This window comes from Emys orbicularis, chromosome 11 (genome assembly GCF_028017835.1).
Source record: "Emys orbicularis isolate rEmyOrb1 chromosome 11, rEmyOrb1.hap1, whole genome shotgun sequence".
NCBI classification, from domain to species: domain Eukaryota; kingdom Metazoa; phylum Chordata; order Testudines; family Emydidae; genus Emys; species Emys orbicularis.
Window position 1 is genome coordinate 70,681,377 of NC_088693.1, and position 14,967 is coordinate 70,696,343.

Genomic DNA, 14,967 nt, shown 5'->3' on the forward strand with positions numbered 1-14,967 from the left:
CTCTAAGAGAAATTGTTAATTTGGGATTTATAAAGGACTTTCCTTAATGAATAATAGTTGAGATGGATCTGTCTTCCTGACTCATTTTGCAAAGTAACATTTGTAAAGTAAGGTGATCCCAATTACTCCCTCTAATAACTCTTAATTCAGAAGGAGGTTTCACAGTTATGCTGAGGAAACCAGGGGGGAAAAAGCAGATCTTTTAATACCGAATCAATCTCAGTATCAACAGAGAACTGCTTTAGTGGTACCCAAACACACTATCCACATAATGAATGGTGGCTACTGTGGTGTATTCAGTTACATAACTGTTTTTGTTTTCTGTGCACCGCACCTTTAAATCTCCAAGGTCTCTTCTGACCACAGAGACTGGCAGCCAATTGTTATTGAGATCAATGCAGACCGTCAAAGAGAAGACATGCACTCACACCCAAGGGGAGTTTACTTTCTGGTGGTCCCTCTGGGCCTTAACCTCTATGTCTTTTGTTCTTTCTTATAATTGTCTCTCCTTAAGCTAAAATTAAATTAATGTTACACCAGAAATGTATGGTTGCTGTTTGTGCATGCAAAAACATATGAAATATAAGGCAATACTAGCAAGCCTCTCATTCCACATGCGTACCTTCTACAATGCTCACCCCCTTTTTACTCACTAACCGTAAAGCCTTTATACCAACTTTGTACCCCTTGTTGGTGAATTCTCTCTTTTGTGTGCTGTTGCTTATCCGTGTAACAGTGTCTAACGTAAATACATTCTAGAGTGCGCCTCAGGATTCATGTATTCTACATACTAAGCGATTACTGCATCTCTATTACAATTTCTTCTGTTCTCATAATATCTCACCTCTACTTGCTTCCACTGTACTTGCTTGTAGTGTGGGAAACTCTTCAGTTAAAATGTAGCTGTGGCTCTTCGATTTTTCATTTGTTGGTGGCACTGGGTGGTTGAGGAGGTTGGAGATGGGAGACAGAGCTTTTCCTACAGAGTCACTACTTGCTATATGACAACTGTTCCACAACCTGTGGTGTTCTCAGTGCACATCATGAAAACTATCCTTGTAGGCAGTCCTAGCAGAGGTCAAAGACTGACTGGCCACAGGACTGGGACTCAAAAGAACTGGGTTCTATTTCCAACTCCGCCATTGACTTGATGGGGGAGTTTGGGCAAGTCATGTCATCTCTTCGCACTTGTTCACTCTCTCGCCTTTTGTCTATTTACACTACAAACTCTATGGGGAGGGAACTGTCTCGTACTATGGGCATGTACAGCAGCTAGCACAGTGGAGCCTCAATCTCGGGAAGGACCTCACACCCGAATGGACCTAACAGCACCAGTTTGACATTCTGGTTTATGGCAGTGTATTTAGGACCTGAAAGAGCAACCTAATACCCACCTTCCAGAGTGAAAGTACCTGTGCAGCCACCTCCCCACAGCACATACTGACACCTCGGCTGATTGCTTGGGGCTCAGCAGCTGTGGGTGAGTGGAACCATTTCCAACAGGATTCATTGAAGTTGCCCCCTACGGACTTAAATTATCTTTAGATAAGGCCCCTACAGAGCTTTTCCTCAGAGAAAGCGGGCAGGAGAGCAGAGAAAGAAGAAAAACAAGGTGGGGGAGGGGGGAAGAAGACTAGAGTTGTGTCTACACTCTGCTGGCATAACCCCGTAGTGGAGACCCAGCCTACATTGATGGAAGGGGTTTTTCCATCTATGCAGGATGGAAAATGATGGGAATTAGGTCAATGGAAGCATTATTCCATCAACCTAGCTGTGACTATGCTAAGGTTTAGGTCAACATAGCGATGCCAGTCGCAGGTGTAGTTTTTTCACTCCCATGACCAATGTAACTCTACCAACTGAACTTTTAAGTGTAGACCAAGCCTAAGAGTTCAGAGAAGGAGAAGGAAAGAAAGAAACAGAAAAAGAGGGGAGAGGAGGAGGAAGAAGTAAATTCTGACTCCTCCACTGGTCAGGTCCTCAGCGGCAAGTCCTCTCCCAGTGTTGGGTCTCTGACGCCTGATGTACACAACTGCTGGCTTCTGCTGGCCCAGGGCTCCCTGCACCCAGCGGTTCCACCTTCCTCCCCCGCAGGCCCAGGGCTCCCCGCACCCAGCGGTTCCACCTTCCTCCCCCGCAGGCCCAGGGCTCCCCGCACCCAGCGGTTCCACCTTCCTCCCTCTCCCCAACAGGCCCAGGGCTCCCCGCACCCAGCGGTTCCATCTTTCTCCCTCTCCCCAACAGGCCCAGGGCTCCCCGCACCCAACGGTTCCACCTTCCTCCCCCATAGGCCCAGGGCTCCCCGCACCCAGCGGTTCCAACTTCCTCCCCCACAGGCCCAGGGCTTCTCCTATCCCCTAAGCAGGCCAAGGGATTCCCTTGGTGGTCAGGAGCCACCCTCCCTCCCAGGTGCTCCCCCTTCATCCCACCCCATGCCCCAACCCCATGCATAGGCACTCTGCTCTGGCTGGTCAGTTCCCCAGTGTTCTGCCCTTCTTTCTCCATGGCCCATTCCATTCTGTCAGCCTCTTACCTATCCCTCGCTGGTGTGAATGTAACTATTGCAGTGAAGTCTGCAGGAGTTAGCTGCCAGAAGCCATCCCTCAGAGGGACTTGGCCTGCCCCTGCACAAATCAGGGGTTGGCCCTCTGAAATGTGATGGTGATGCCTTAGATGCCAAAACTATTTACTACTATCTTTGAGAACTCCTGGAGCACGGGAGCGGTGCCAGAAGACCGGGGAAGGGAAAACATAGTATCTATCTTTAAAAAGGGGCGCAACATCTGGGAAAGACCGCACATGTTTGGGAAGTTACACAGAGCACAGCAAAATCATGCCCTGAGTATGTAAAAACTAGCCAGAATCACCCTTATTAAACATATACACATCAGACCAAAGTGGGTTCTCCTCTTCCATACACAGCGAGAGGACATCTGACAAACTTCCAGGACACAATGGCCTTCCAAGCACCATTGTCCTAGAGAATCCTGTGCCATGAGGTCTCTTGATATGTCAGGTAAAGCACAGTGCGTGTGTTACATTCTGGCACCTAACAGGACAATGGACATAGTCAGACTCCCTCTGTTTTTTGTTCTGATCCCTCTATGCTTAAGGGTTTTGCTTCTCTGTTTCTATCTGCCTGCCTCTTTTTCCCGCCAGTGACCTTTTCTTTCCCATCCTTTCGCCCTATAAATCTTTCCCTGCATCCTTCCACATGTGTATTTATATTGCACAAATCACCCCAGTATGACACCCAGCTTCATCCTCCCTCCCTAACCTGTCATCATCTTCATCCCCAGATGCCCCCCCCCTCACCTCCTGGGGTCTCGCCAGTGTTTCATTAGAGACTTTTTTGATGACTCCCCTCTCCTGCATCACTGTAGTAGCTAGCTCCTGGCCAGCATTAATGGCTGAGGCTCAGGATACCTCGGCTAGACAGGAAAGCATAATCCCCATTTTAACGAGGGGAAACTGAAGCACAAAAGGGCGCATGTCAGCAGCAGGGATTAAGTCAAGGTCACATAGGCAGCCTGTGGCCGAGCTAGGACTTGAGCCCATATCTCCTGAGTCCCAGCGCAGTGCCTGAATTACAAGGCCAACCTGCCTTTCAGTACGTTGGGCCTCACCTCCTGGGGTCTCTTCTCCTTTAGCACTCGCTCCTTGAGATGTCTTGATCCCCCTGGAGACTCTTCCTGTCCCTCCCCTCTCTCCCTCTCACTTCCCCTTCTTTACAACCTCTCCTTCCTGGATGTCTATCGTGTCCCTCCCCTGGCTCTCTCTCTCACTCACCCTGGTTATCTCCCTCCCCCACTCTCCAGCAAGGCATATAGAATACACCCAATACTGTGTTATTTAGGAGCACCCTCCAAAAAATGTATCCCTCCTGTGTTATCAGTACACTTCACCCTTCCTCTTAGTGCTCTTCTCTGCCCCCCATACCACCTCTGTATGTCCCCAAGACTCCTCAGCACCTCTGAGATCCCCCCCACACCTCCCCAGCTCCCCCTGTACCTCCATCCCACCATCCCGTGTGTTCTCCTCACCTATGTTCCTCCTTCCTGTCTTCATCAAGTTCTTCAAATCATCTTTTCTCTTGTTTGCTTGGCACTTTGCAGTGCCCTCTCCTGGCTGGGTGTTGAACTGGGGAGTGAGAGCGTATCAGCGGTTGGAATACTGCATACCGTTCTGGTGCCCATGACTTAAAATAGGTGCTGAAAAACTAGAGAGGCTCGCTTGGCCCCTGTACCCAGAAGCTGAGCCTGGTTAGGGGCAGCCTGCTGCCACCACAGCCAGGCTCTCTCTCGCAGGCAGTGGCCAGCATGAGAAGAGGCTCTGGGCCTGCCCCTTCTGTTCCCTGCCTGGACCGGCTGCTGGGGCAGGGGGGGAGACAGGTGACCCCCCACATGCCCACCCTATGTTTTGCCTCGCCAAAGGGCTCTTTAACCTAGTAGATAAGGGCAGAACCAATGGCTGGAAATTGAAGCCAGACAAAAATGAGAAATAAACCATTGGAACAAACTATCAAGTGAAGTGGTGGATTCTCCTCTTGCTGTCTTGACATCAGGATGGGAGGACTTCCAGGAAGATATACTTTAGCCAAACAGAAGGCATGCTTTGGTTAAACTCAAGTTGCTGGGCTCAACACAGGGGTAACTGGGTGAAATGTAATGGCTTCTGTCATACACCCAATAATGAGCTATCAGGTATCATTACAATATCTTCACCAGGAGATACAACTCTACTGAGCCACTTCTTTGATTTGATTTAGCTGATTACTTTACAGGTTCAGCAAGAGATTTAAAGGTGAGTGCAATGGGAAAAAAAAAGTCTGTGCCCTTTTTTACTTCTTTATGATGGCTAAAGGCGGCCTGAAAGTCTCTTCTTCCTTTTCTTATTTCCATTAGAAATGTAGGTCCTGTTTCGGGCTGAAAGATTCTGGTGCCTAGAGATCTAATGAAAACATGACCTCATAAGAGCAAAAACAATGAACACTGAAGCAATTGAGAGGGGAAGGGATTTTTAGGCAGACTGTTTAACAAAGATATCCTTTCCCCAACATGTTAATTAGCCATTGATGTAGAATTTGTTAACAAAACCAGTGTTTTAAAGATTCAAACCACCTGCCTTTTAAATTGCAGTGAGAGCACCAACAATGCACATCCCCCGGGAGAGTCACAGCTGCTTCTAGGAAAACCAGAGATCAAGAATGCCACATCTGCTGCTATTTTTCCTTCTTTCCTTTTTAAAGGAAAAAAAAAGCACTTCTCATGTCATCTTTATCCAAGGTAAACAAACTGAAAAGGGTACAGGACAAATGAAGGAAAAAGCTCTGTTGTAGGTAACCATTAAGAGTGTTGACAAGAAGGTGATGGAAATCAGGAAAGAAGGGTATTATTGACTGAAGTGTCTTCTACATAACAAAGCTACTCAGTAATTTCATCAGGGTTGTTAAGTAGTAAGTTTTCCAAGCAAAAGGAGCCCTTTTCCGGCTAGATGACTTTTACTTTTGAATCAGGAAAACCACTTCCAAAGAAAGAACAAATACAAAGTCTCCACAAAAGAGAGCACAGTAACTCAGTCATGCTTCTGAACTGAAAAACATCATGGTAACTTCCTCAGGCTGCCTCTGCAGCTGGCAGAGAGACTGCTCTACATTGAAAGGTGCGGCACACAGAAAACAGAATGCCACCTTCTCCTTTCAGTTACCTAACTAGGTACACCACATCACTGACCATTCACATTCAGCTGAGCAACACAGCCATTACAGCAGGCTAACTCGGAGAAATTCCTTAGCTCTGTTCAGTTTCCCCCACCATTAGGATAAGTCATAACACATGGTCATGTCACAGGTATGTAGGTGAGTTTTTGAATTCTAATTCTTGTGACTCTGAATGTTGCTTCACAGCCTGTACAGTTCATTCACCTCTTTTTCTAATTGACCACAGAGAGGTGGTGGGATTTTTCTTACCAGGCCCTCCCTACCCTTGGTTGTTACCCCTTGTCACTGGAAGATGATTTTGTGATTTGCAGCTACTGTCCAGCACTCCAGCCCATCGCTTTTTAAAATCTAAGGGCAAAGGCTTCCCAGTGGTTTAAGAGGAGTTTGCCAGCTCTGTTCAAGTCACTGCATGGCTGAATGCGTAAATCCGGTTTTATTTATTCACTTGGCACAAAACCTCAACTTTGTGGATATTAACTGGCCAGGCCAATTTGTGGGATGCCATCAGCCAATAAATAAATTGGAACCATCTCCAGACCTGAATGGCTTGCTAATTAAGTTCAGTTACAGGGAAATCTGCAGTCAATCAGCCTGGCCATTACCAGTTGGAACTGTGCACTGTGAGCAGTAGATTGGTGTTATGATAGCTTTCTGTTTTGGGGGGTGCGGTTCACAAGGGGGGTGGGCAGGAACAGTGCCCCCAAGTCCTCTTCATCTGTCAATAGTCACAGGAGACCATCCATCTTGGGGATCATTAAATAAAGGAGAAAGTACAAAGCCTAAAGAGATCAGTCCCATTGGGCAAGGTAGAGTGACACTACTTTGCTTCTGACCAGAACAATTTGGCAACACAACCACTTTCCGGGCCACAAAGTCTGAGAAATCAAGGACTACTGTCACAAAAGTTTGCACATTCAGAAGGGCAAACACGGCATTTTATTTCTATTTCTTTGGCCCATTTTTTTTTACCCCACCCTCCCCCCACCCCCACGCACTGCTCAATTTTCTCTGCCTGGCTCCAAATTCTTCCCTCACACCATCTCCTTCATCCAACCTAGAGCTCTGGGGCACGGGAGGCCTTAGTGACGGCTGCCAGCACTGGCAGAATCTTGATGTATGGCCTAGTGACAGCACAATGTTGAAGAGCTATCAGTAAGAGAGATTTTGTCTGGATTCATCACACGCTGCATTCATAGTGTCTCCTCAGTGCAGTCTCCATTGACAGAAGCATGATGACTTTACTAACAAACATGTACAACACAGCAGAGCAAAGATGTGTGATCATCAGATGGGAGGCACCATATAGAATGGCAAAGTATTATAATGAATATGCAAATACAGAACAACACAGATTACACATACGAGTCATGAAAATCACATGATGATGGGTTCTTTCTTTGTTTACATTTTCCCTGATGTATTCTAGTTTTTACATATATAGCAGGGAAGCTGCTAACACAGCTGTGAGGTGAGGGGCAGGTGGGATGTCCCAGGTAACAACCTTAATCTGCAAGGTATTGAGTCCCACCAAGTCGCACTGATGTCAATGGAAATTGAGGGCATTCAGTACCTTACAGGGACTGTCCAGCATCTCCGAAGAGGAGGGGTAGGGAGGACTCCAAAGAATTATGCTGTCTCACATGCTTCAATAGCAAAGAAACAAAGGGAGGGGGGAAAAAATCAAACAGTGAGTTGGAGAGAGCTGGTTGAATTTGTTGTCATAACAGAGCTTGCCATTTAAAATCACAGCCATGGGTGTCTCTGCCTGGATGAAACCTATTTAGTGTTGGTTGCTGTTCAGCCCTTGATGAATTTGTCACAAAACTGAGTACGGGTAATGAGGTAGAATCCATGACAGCTGGCAATGGCAGCTTAGCTACCAGGTCTGAGACAGCTACACTATCTGCCCCTTAGCCAGCCTCCCTTCCCCCCAAAAGGGATGGCACCCCTCAAGATAAGGACCTAGTTCATTGATAGAAAAGGTTTGAACTGCACCTGGCATGTTGGATAAATGTAGGAGAGAAAAACCCTCAAGGGGTCCTGCCTCAATCAAGCAATTTCATACAAGCAGCATGTCAGTAGGGTGTAGGCCTTCTCTGACCCAGCAAGGTTCGTCTGAGGTATTGTCAACTGCTGTAGCAAATCATAGTCATTTTGATCAGGAAAATTTTTAGAGTCCTAGTTAATCCACATGCCTCTTTCCCTTCCTTGCAATAGAAGAATTCAGAATCTCAGCACCAATTAGTAATTTTTTTTTTTAAGAAGATGCATTGCATTCAGTGCCAGCATAAAATTAATTACAGAAATGCTGTACCATGCCCAGCAGCTAGCTTTGCAAGGCCAGATTCCTTTATCATTCCTGCTTGCTGGTATGGTGTTGCCTTTTACTCTTTAGCTGTTTTAATTTCTCTCTCCTTTGTGGAGAATGAGATTTTTCCTGGCTTCAAAACAAACAGATCTTGAAAACGAGTTGCGCTGGAGATCGGTCAATATCATATGCAAATAAATAAGTGCTAATTGCAGGCAGTGTCATTGTGTGTCAAGTGCAGTTATTGTGACCACATTTATTGGCCAATTAAGAGCTTTACTGGACTTTAGAAGAGATAAATTACAGCTTAGTGGGTTTGCCCAGCATGTCACAGAGGGAATGTGGTTTGTGGTTTTACTGCATTACATTTAGTGGTTTCACCACAAGTAAATGCATTTTCTTAATACATTCCACAGCCCTTTCCTAGTAACTCATCCAATCTAGGGCTTTCGGGAGTACCACTCCAGCTGTCAGTGGTAGGAATTGTAACACAGCGGCACTATAGCGATACAGCACTGCATCAGCTGGAAATCATGCTACCTGCAACCCATTCAGAAGAATCTCAGTACCTGGAAATAGGGGGAGTGGGAGTGGGAAATGAAGAATTCTAAAGGAAATTTACCAAAGCAAGGAAATGTTTTGCTCAGATCTACTCAAGCCTTAATATGGCTTCCGGGGCTTGTATTTCTATTGAATTTGCCATCTATGAGCATAATGGCAAACTTCCAGTATACAGGATAACAGAACTGGAATCTGCTGATCTCTTTTCTAGGCCCAGCTCTGCTACTGATTTATTGTGCTACTATCTCCGGTGCCTTAATTTATCTATTTGTAAAATAGAGATAGAAATGTTTATACAAAGTACAACGTAATGGTGACATTTATGTAAAATACTGAAATCTATGTATATACTAATTAAATCATTTTTAATGGCACACACAGAATGGCGTTTTCATCTGAACTTTGTCTTCCAGGTTTTCATGATTACTCTGCGTTAGTCTATTTGTAATTGGCCTTTTAATATGGTATTTGTAGTGAAGGACGCTGTTTTAGATGTAGGAGCTGGGGTTCTTTTAGGCACCCCTCATTTAGGGGAGTAGGTTTCTCAGCAAGGTGGCATGAGGCTAATCTTTGCCCTAGGAGCAGAGTAGGTCACTTTATAAGGCTCCTTCCTCAGGGAGTGTGAAAAAAATAATCCAGTACTGTCCTGAAAGGAATGAGTGATACCGTAGAACCTTGATTTTATGAACACAAGTCTTACCAATGACCAGTTATAAGAACCATTTTTCCCAAGGGGGAGAAAAAAAAAATCACATAATGAAAGTGATGTCAGTGAAGAACAAGTCACCATCCTTTCACATCCCAATGCCGTCAATGCATTAGAAGTTGCTTTGGAGTAGTTTGAAGGACAAGAAAGCAATTCAGTTCACCGTTCTGCCACTTATGCACCATGCCTACCGTAACTTGGAGATGTTCAATTTTATGATCTTCTCAATCCCCAATTAATACAGTACAACCCCTATTTTTTTAATCACATAGGGTGTTTGAGTCCTTGTACTATTGTGTTGCTGTGTGTAGGACACAGAGCTCAGTCAAAGGAATGAGACTGCTACAAGGTCCAGCATGACACAGAAGTTACCTTTGCACAGTCAACATTTGCTGGCCAATACCATCCAGTTATTTTCTATTCCAAGTAGGCAGGAAAACCATGATAGCCCTGGCACGTTGGAGGATGAGGAGAAAAATATGTGACCATAACAAGGAAAAGGTGGTCTTCAACCCATCTGTGAAAAATGTCATGTTTGAGTGAACTGAAATGTTTATTTAAACAAATGTGGATCTGGTGTTGCTTTTTGGCTGGATTCTCAACTCTGCTGTGGAATCTCAAATGGGAGAGATTTACAGCTCTGACGACAGCATCGCCTCGTGTGAGATGCGTAGGTTTCGTCCGCATTCTCTCTCCTCCCACCCTGTTTTTCCCATTTGGATTTGGTCCAAAAGAACAAAAGGGAAACAGTGAAACTGCAGGGCAAAGTGTTTCAACGAGGAGCCAAGGGCACTCGGTACCAGGGAGGATCAGACCTATGGCCCGTGTGCTCTGTAGGGGTCTAAGTTATTGCTCCTCAGTTCTGGCAGTGCTAATTCTTCATAGGGGAGGGTGGGAAATAATGGAGGGTCCTTATGACAGAGCAACAGTCTTGTGTCTATAGTAATAGTCCTAAAAACGAGGGCTCCCCCACTCCCATTAAGGCTGCAGTGTTTTCCTTTCAAATCCCCCTTTTAACCTCTCCTGCCTTGCAGTGTTACATTTTCTTTTCTTTCTAGGGATCTGTGAATGCCACCAGCTGAGAGCATTTTCAAGGGTGTGTGGAGGTGGGTGTTGGGTAGTAAGAAACATTGGAATAAAAGACATCTTTAAATCTGCTCAGCCATTCTCACACCAGAATCTTCCATAAGAAATCAGAGGTTAGAGGATGTGTTATTAAGGAAGAGAGGGAAACTCAATCAGAAGCACTCAGCCAGGACTGTCACATAGTCAACAGTTGTGTTTCTTTAGGAAGGCAGAGGGAGTGACGAGGTTTCACATTTAATCTGGTAAACTCAACCACTCAGTCTTCCCCAGTTTCTATTTTCTCTCTTTTAGCCTGTTCTTCCAGAGTTCTGTTGTACCTGAAGTTCTAAACCATGGAGAGACCAAAAACAAACCCTCCAATCCCAACATCTTCATATTTCAGACTTGGAGCCTGGATCTGATCATGCCTCCTGATAGTTCAGGTTTTGGTCAATCCAAAACTCTAGGACCCTGTGGGCGTGGGAGGGTCCTGGAGCTTGGGCTGCAGCTCGAGCCTAGAAGTCTACCCAGCAATAAAACAGCCCCACAACCTCAGCCCTGCGAGCCTGAGTTGGCTGGCCCGGGCCAGCCGTGAGATTTGTTGTTTTTTTTCGCTGTGTAGACATACCCATAGGGATTCTCCAGATTTGGAGAAGGGATCTGCTCCATTTGCTGCTGGGGGCAAACCGCACCCTCTCAAAGCGATGATGTGGAGGAATCTTGATGAACATCTCTTCTCCGACAGCCTCCTCCCAGGATTTGTAACATGTGAGGTGGGCTTGATTTAAAAACCAGGCCCCTTGGCAGCTGGGCTGCAGATTCACCCAGTCAGCGGTCTCATGACGTCTTTAAGGAAGGGGATGTAGTACTTGCCTCATTGTCATGATGCCTTTGTCTGCGTTCTGTAACTGAGTAAAGCAACTCATGGTAACACAGGACTCTCCATAGTGGATCAGACTCATGGTCCCTCTAGTTCAGTATCCAGTTTCCAACAGTGGCCACTTCCAGATGATTCAGAGGAAGGTGCAAGAAAGCCTGCAGGTTGGGAAGAGGGATAATCTGCCCTCCTCCCCACATGGCACACTGACCTAACACACCAGAAATGGTTAGGGATTGATGTAAACCCTGAAGCATATAATTTTATATCCCTTTTAAAGCTTTTTTTTTTTTTTTAGTATTTATTACTATAATTCTGGATAGTTTTGATATCCATATAAATGTCCAATCTCTTTTTGAATCTTGCTAGGCTTTTGGCTTCATTACCATCATGCGACAATGAGTTCCACAGCTTAACTATGTGCTGTGTGAAAATGTCTATCAGTTTTGAATTTGATGGTTTTCAATTTAGTCTTTTGTTACAACACTGGGAGAAAAGAAATCCACCTTAGAATCATACAGCTTAAGACTAGATCATCTAGTCTGACCTTTTTGTATATCACAAGGCACCACCACCACTCAGCACCCGCATACAAAGCCCAACAACTGAAATTAGACCAATGTATGACAACTGACAGGAGACATGGATACTACATGCCACCTTCTTTATACCAGTCATTATTTTGAATAATTTCATCATGTCTCCTCTTTTTTCGTCTTTCTAAGGCCTGGTCTACACTATGACTTTAATTCGGATTTAGCTGCTTTAATTCGAATTAACGCTTGACCCGTCCACACAACGAAGCCATTTAATTCGAATTAAAGAGCCCTTTAATTCGATTTCTGTACTCCTCCTCGACGAGAGGAGTAGCGTCAAAATCGGTATTGTTAATCCGAATTAAGGTTAGTGTGGCCGCAATTCGATGTTATTGGCAATTAGATGTTATTGGCTACCCACAATGCAACGCTCTGGAAATCGATGCTACTATGGTAGCTTGGACGCACACCACCGAATTAATGGTGCCTAGTGTGGTCGAATACATTCGAATTTATAAAATCGGTTTCCTAAATTCGAATTATATAAATTCGGATTAATCCTGTAGTGTAGACATACCCTAAGGTAAACAATCCCAATCTTTTCAATCTCCCTTCACACGAGAGCTTCTCCATGTCCTTAACCATTCTCCTGGCTCATCTCTGGGCCCCCTCTCTTTCTGCGATATCCTTTTTAAGATGGGATAATTGGTAATCAACAGAGTATTCCAGATAAGGATGAGCCATTGATTTATATAATGGCATTACATTTCCCATGCTATTCTCCACCCCTTTCTTTATGCATTTTAACATTTTATTGGATTTTTCCACCACAGTGGCGCATTGAACGGAAGTCTCCTTTGAGCTGTTCACAATGACTCCCAGGTCCCTTTCCTGAGTTGATAGTTAACTTATTGCCCAGTAAAGTGCATGAGTAATTCCAGTTTTTCCTTCCAACTTGCACTATTTTGCATTCATCAATATTGAATTTAATCTGCTACGGCGTTGCCCCATCCACCTAGTTCGATTAGGTCTTCACTGACTTGACTAATCAAATAATTTTGTGTCATCTGCAAGTTTTGCTGCCTCACTGCCTGCCCGCAATGCAGAGCATTAATGAAAACAATAAACAGACTGGTCCCAGTAAGGAACCTTGTGGTCCTATGCTTTTAACTTTTTGTTGTGATGAAAACTCACCACTTACTACTTAGATAGTTTTTGAGCCATGCCTTTCACCCCAGGCGTACTTAGCTTCTTCAATAGCCTTTGTGAGGAATCTTGTCAAAGGACTTTCAACATAAATTACGTCAACCAGTTGTCCGTTTATGTGCTACTTTAACTGACCCTTCCAAAGAATTCTAATAAAATGAAAGCATCGCGTATCATTCATAACTGGAAAAAGTAGAATCTTGGATATGTAGGGCTGGAAGGGCCCTCAAGAGGCAATCTACTCCAGCTCCTGGTGCGGAGAGAGGATTGAGTATATTTGGACCATGCCTGACAGGTGTTCTGAGTAGTTATCTCCCAACATCCTCTGTGGTGAAGACTAAGGCAAAGAACCAAAGCCAGGACAGATATGTTTTGTTGTCTTTATTAGAAAGAGACCTATACAGTATGGCAGTCCCTCTCTGCATTACTTTACATTTTTTTTAAAAACTCAGAATACTGTACAGCTGACACAAAAATCTCAAGGTGGAGCACGGGTTGAGGGGAAACATAATACAAACTGGCATATTTAATCAAAACAAGATCATATGAAACAACAAGCAAAGTGAAATGTCTGTCAATTGTTTTAATTACAGTACAAACAATATAAATAAAGCATCATTGCGTCATTGTAAAACAAACTTGCTGAATGAGGTAATATAAAAACAACAACAGAAGAGACTTTTTTTTTCTTTTAATAATTTCCACACTGCTTTGTCATCATTTATACATGACTATTTACAGAAACAGAAAAAAAAACACACTATAAAGTCTGCGTGTGCTAGGCATTTCCTGCCTCTACCCAAGAAACATTTCTTGGGCATCACCATTCACCGGTTCCCTCCCCCCGGCCCCCAAACCCCACTTTAAGAAACATGCCAATGTGACAATGCAGGGAAACTAAAGGGTTTGACGGCTGAATGGGACAGAACGGTAAAACAGTTTAGAAATCTAAGGTTTGCATTCAGGCAGGTATAAAACACAAAAATTTAACCACCACAAACGGGTGATCAATGGGACTTCCAAAATAAAGGAATCTTATAAGCCATGCTGGCTGGCTTGAATGCCAAATTCTGATCTCAGTGGCAAAACTCCCCTTGACTTCAATGAGTCCAGAATTTAGCCCTTTGTGATTTACAGCCTGATCCTGCAGCCCTTATTCAGGCTCTGATTCAGCGAAGTACCTAAGGTCGTGCTTAAATCCCACTGGAGCCAATGGGAGGATTGCCATAGTAAAGGCTGCAGGATTGGGCTCACAGCAAACATGAAACCTAGGAGAGACGAAGTGAGAAACTACAAAGAGCTATCGAATCTTTTCTACACAGCACAACTCCCTAACAAGTGTTTAAAAAGACAATCAGTCCACATATTCCCTCTCCCTTTGTGCAGTCTGTACAAACTGTGTAACAATTAAAAACTATCTTGACGTTTTCTTTAGCCTAACAAAAATAAAGTTGATTGGACCAATTTGTGTCCCTCATTCTGTGGCTCAGGAAGCCTTGTATTTCCACAGAGGAGAGGGCTGTGCTTTAGAGGACACTTTAGCCAGACTTTATCTGTGGATTGGCAAAATGACCCCAGTGGACGCAGTCCGGAGCTGCAGTGTGCATCTTGAATCCAATTCAAGCCTGGAATACATCAGTCATTTTAAAGAAGAATTATCCTGTCCTAGAAGATGTTCAGGTACAAGAAGGGGGAAAAAGTTTAAAAAAATATTACACCCCCACAGCTGTGTTTTCCAACATACCTCCCTTCACTGCAGAGAACTGGCATCGTTACCTTATCAGGTTTGAGCTCTCTAACTTATTTCCCCTACCACGATTATAAACTGCAATGGTGTGAATCATGATCTAATATTTATGGACTGCCCACTATTATGCAGTGCCTTAACATACCCTAGAGTCGATGCTTACAATCTCTTCAGAAACTAATATACTGCCACCATTTAGCTAACGAACATGTGAAGGGAAGGGCAGGGAGAGGTCTAGGGGA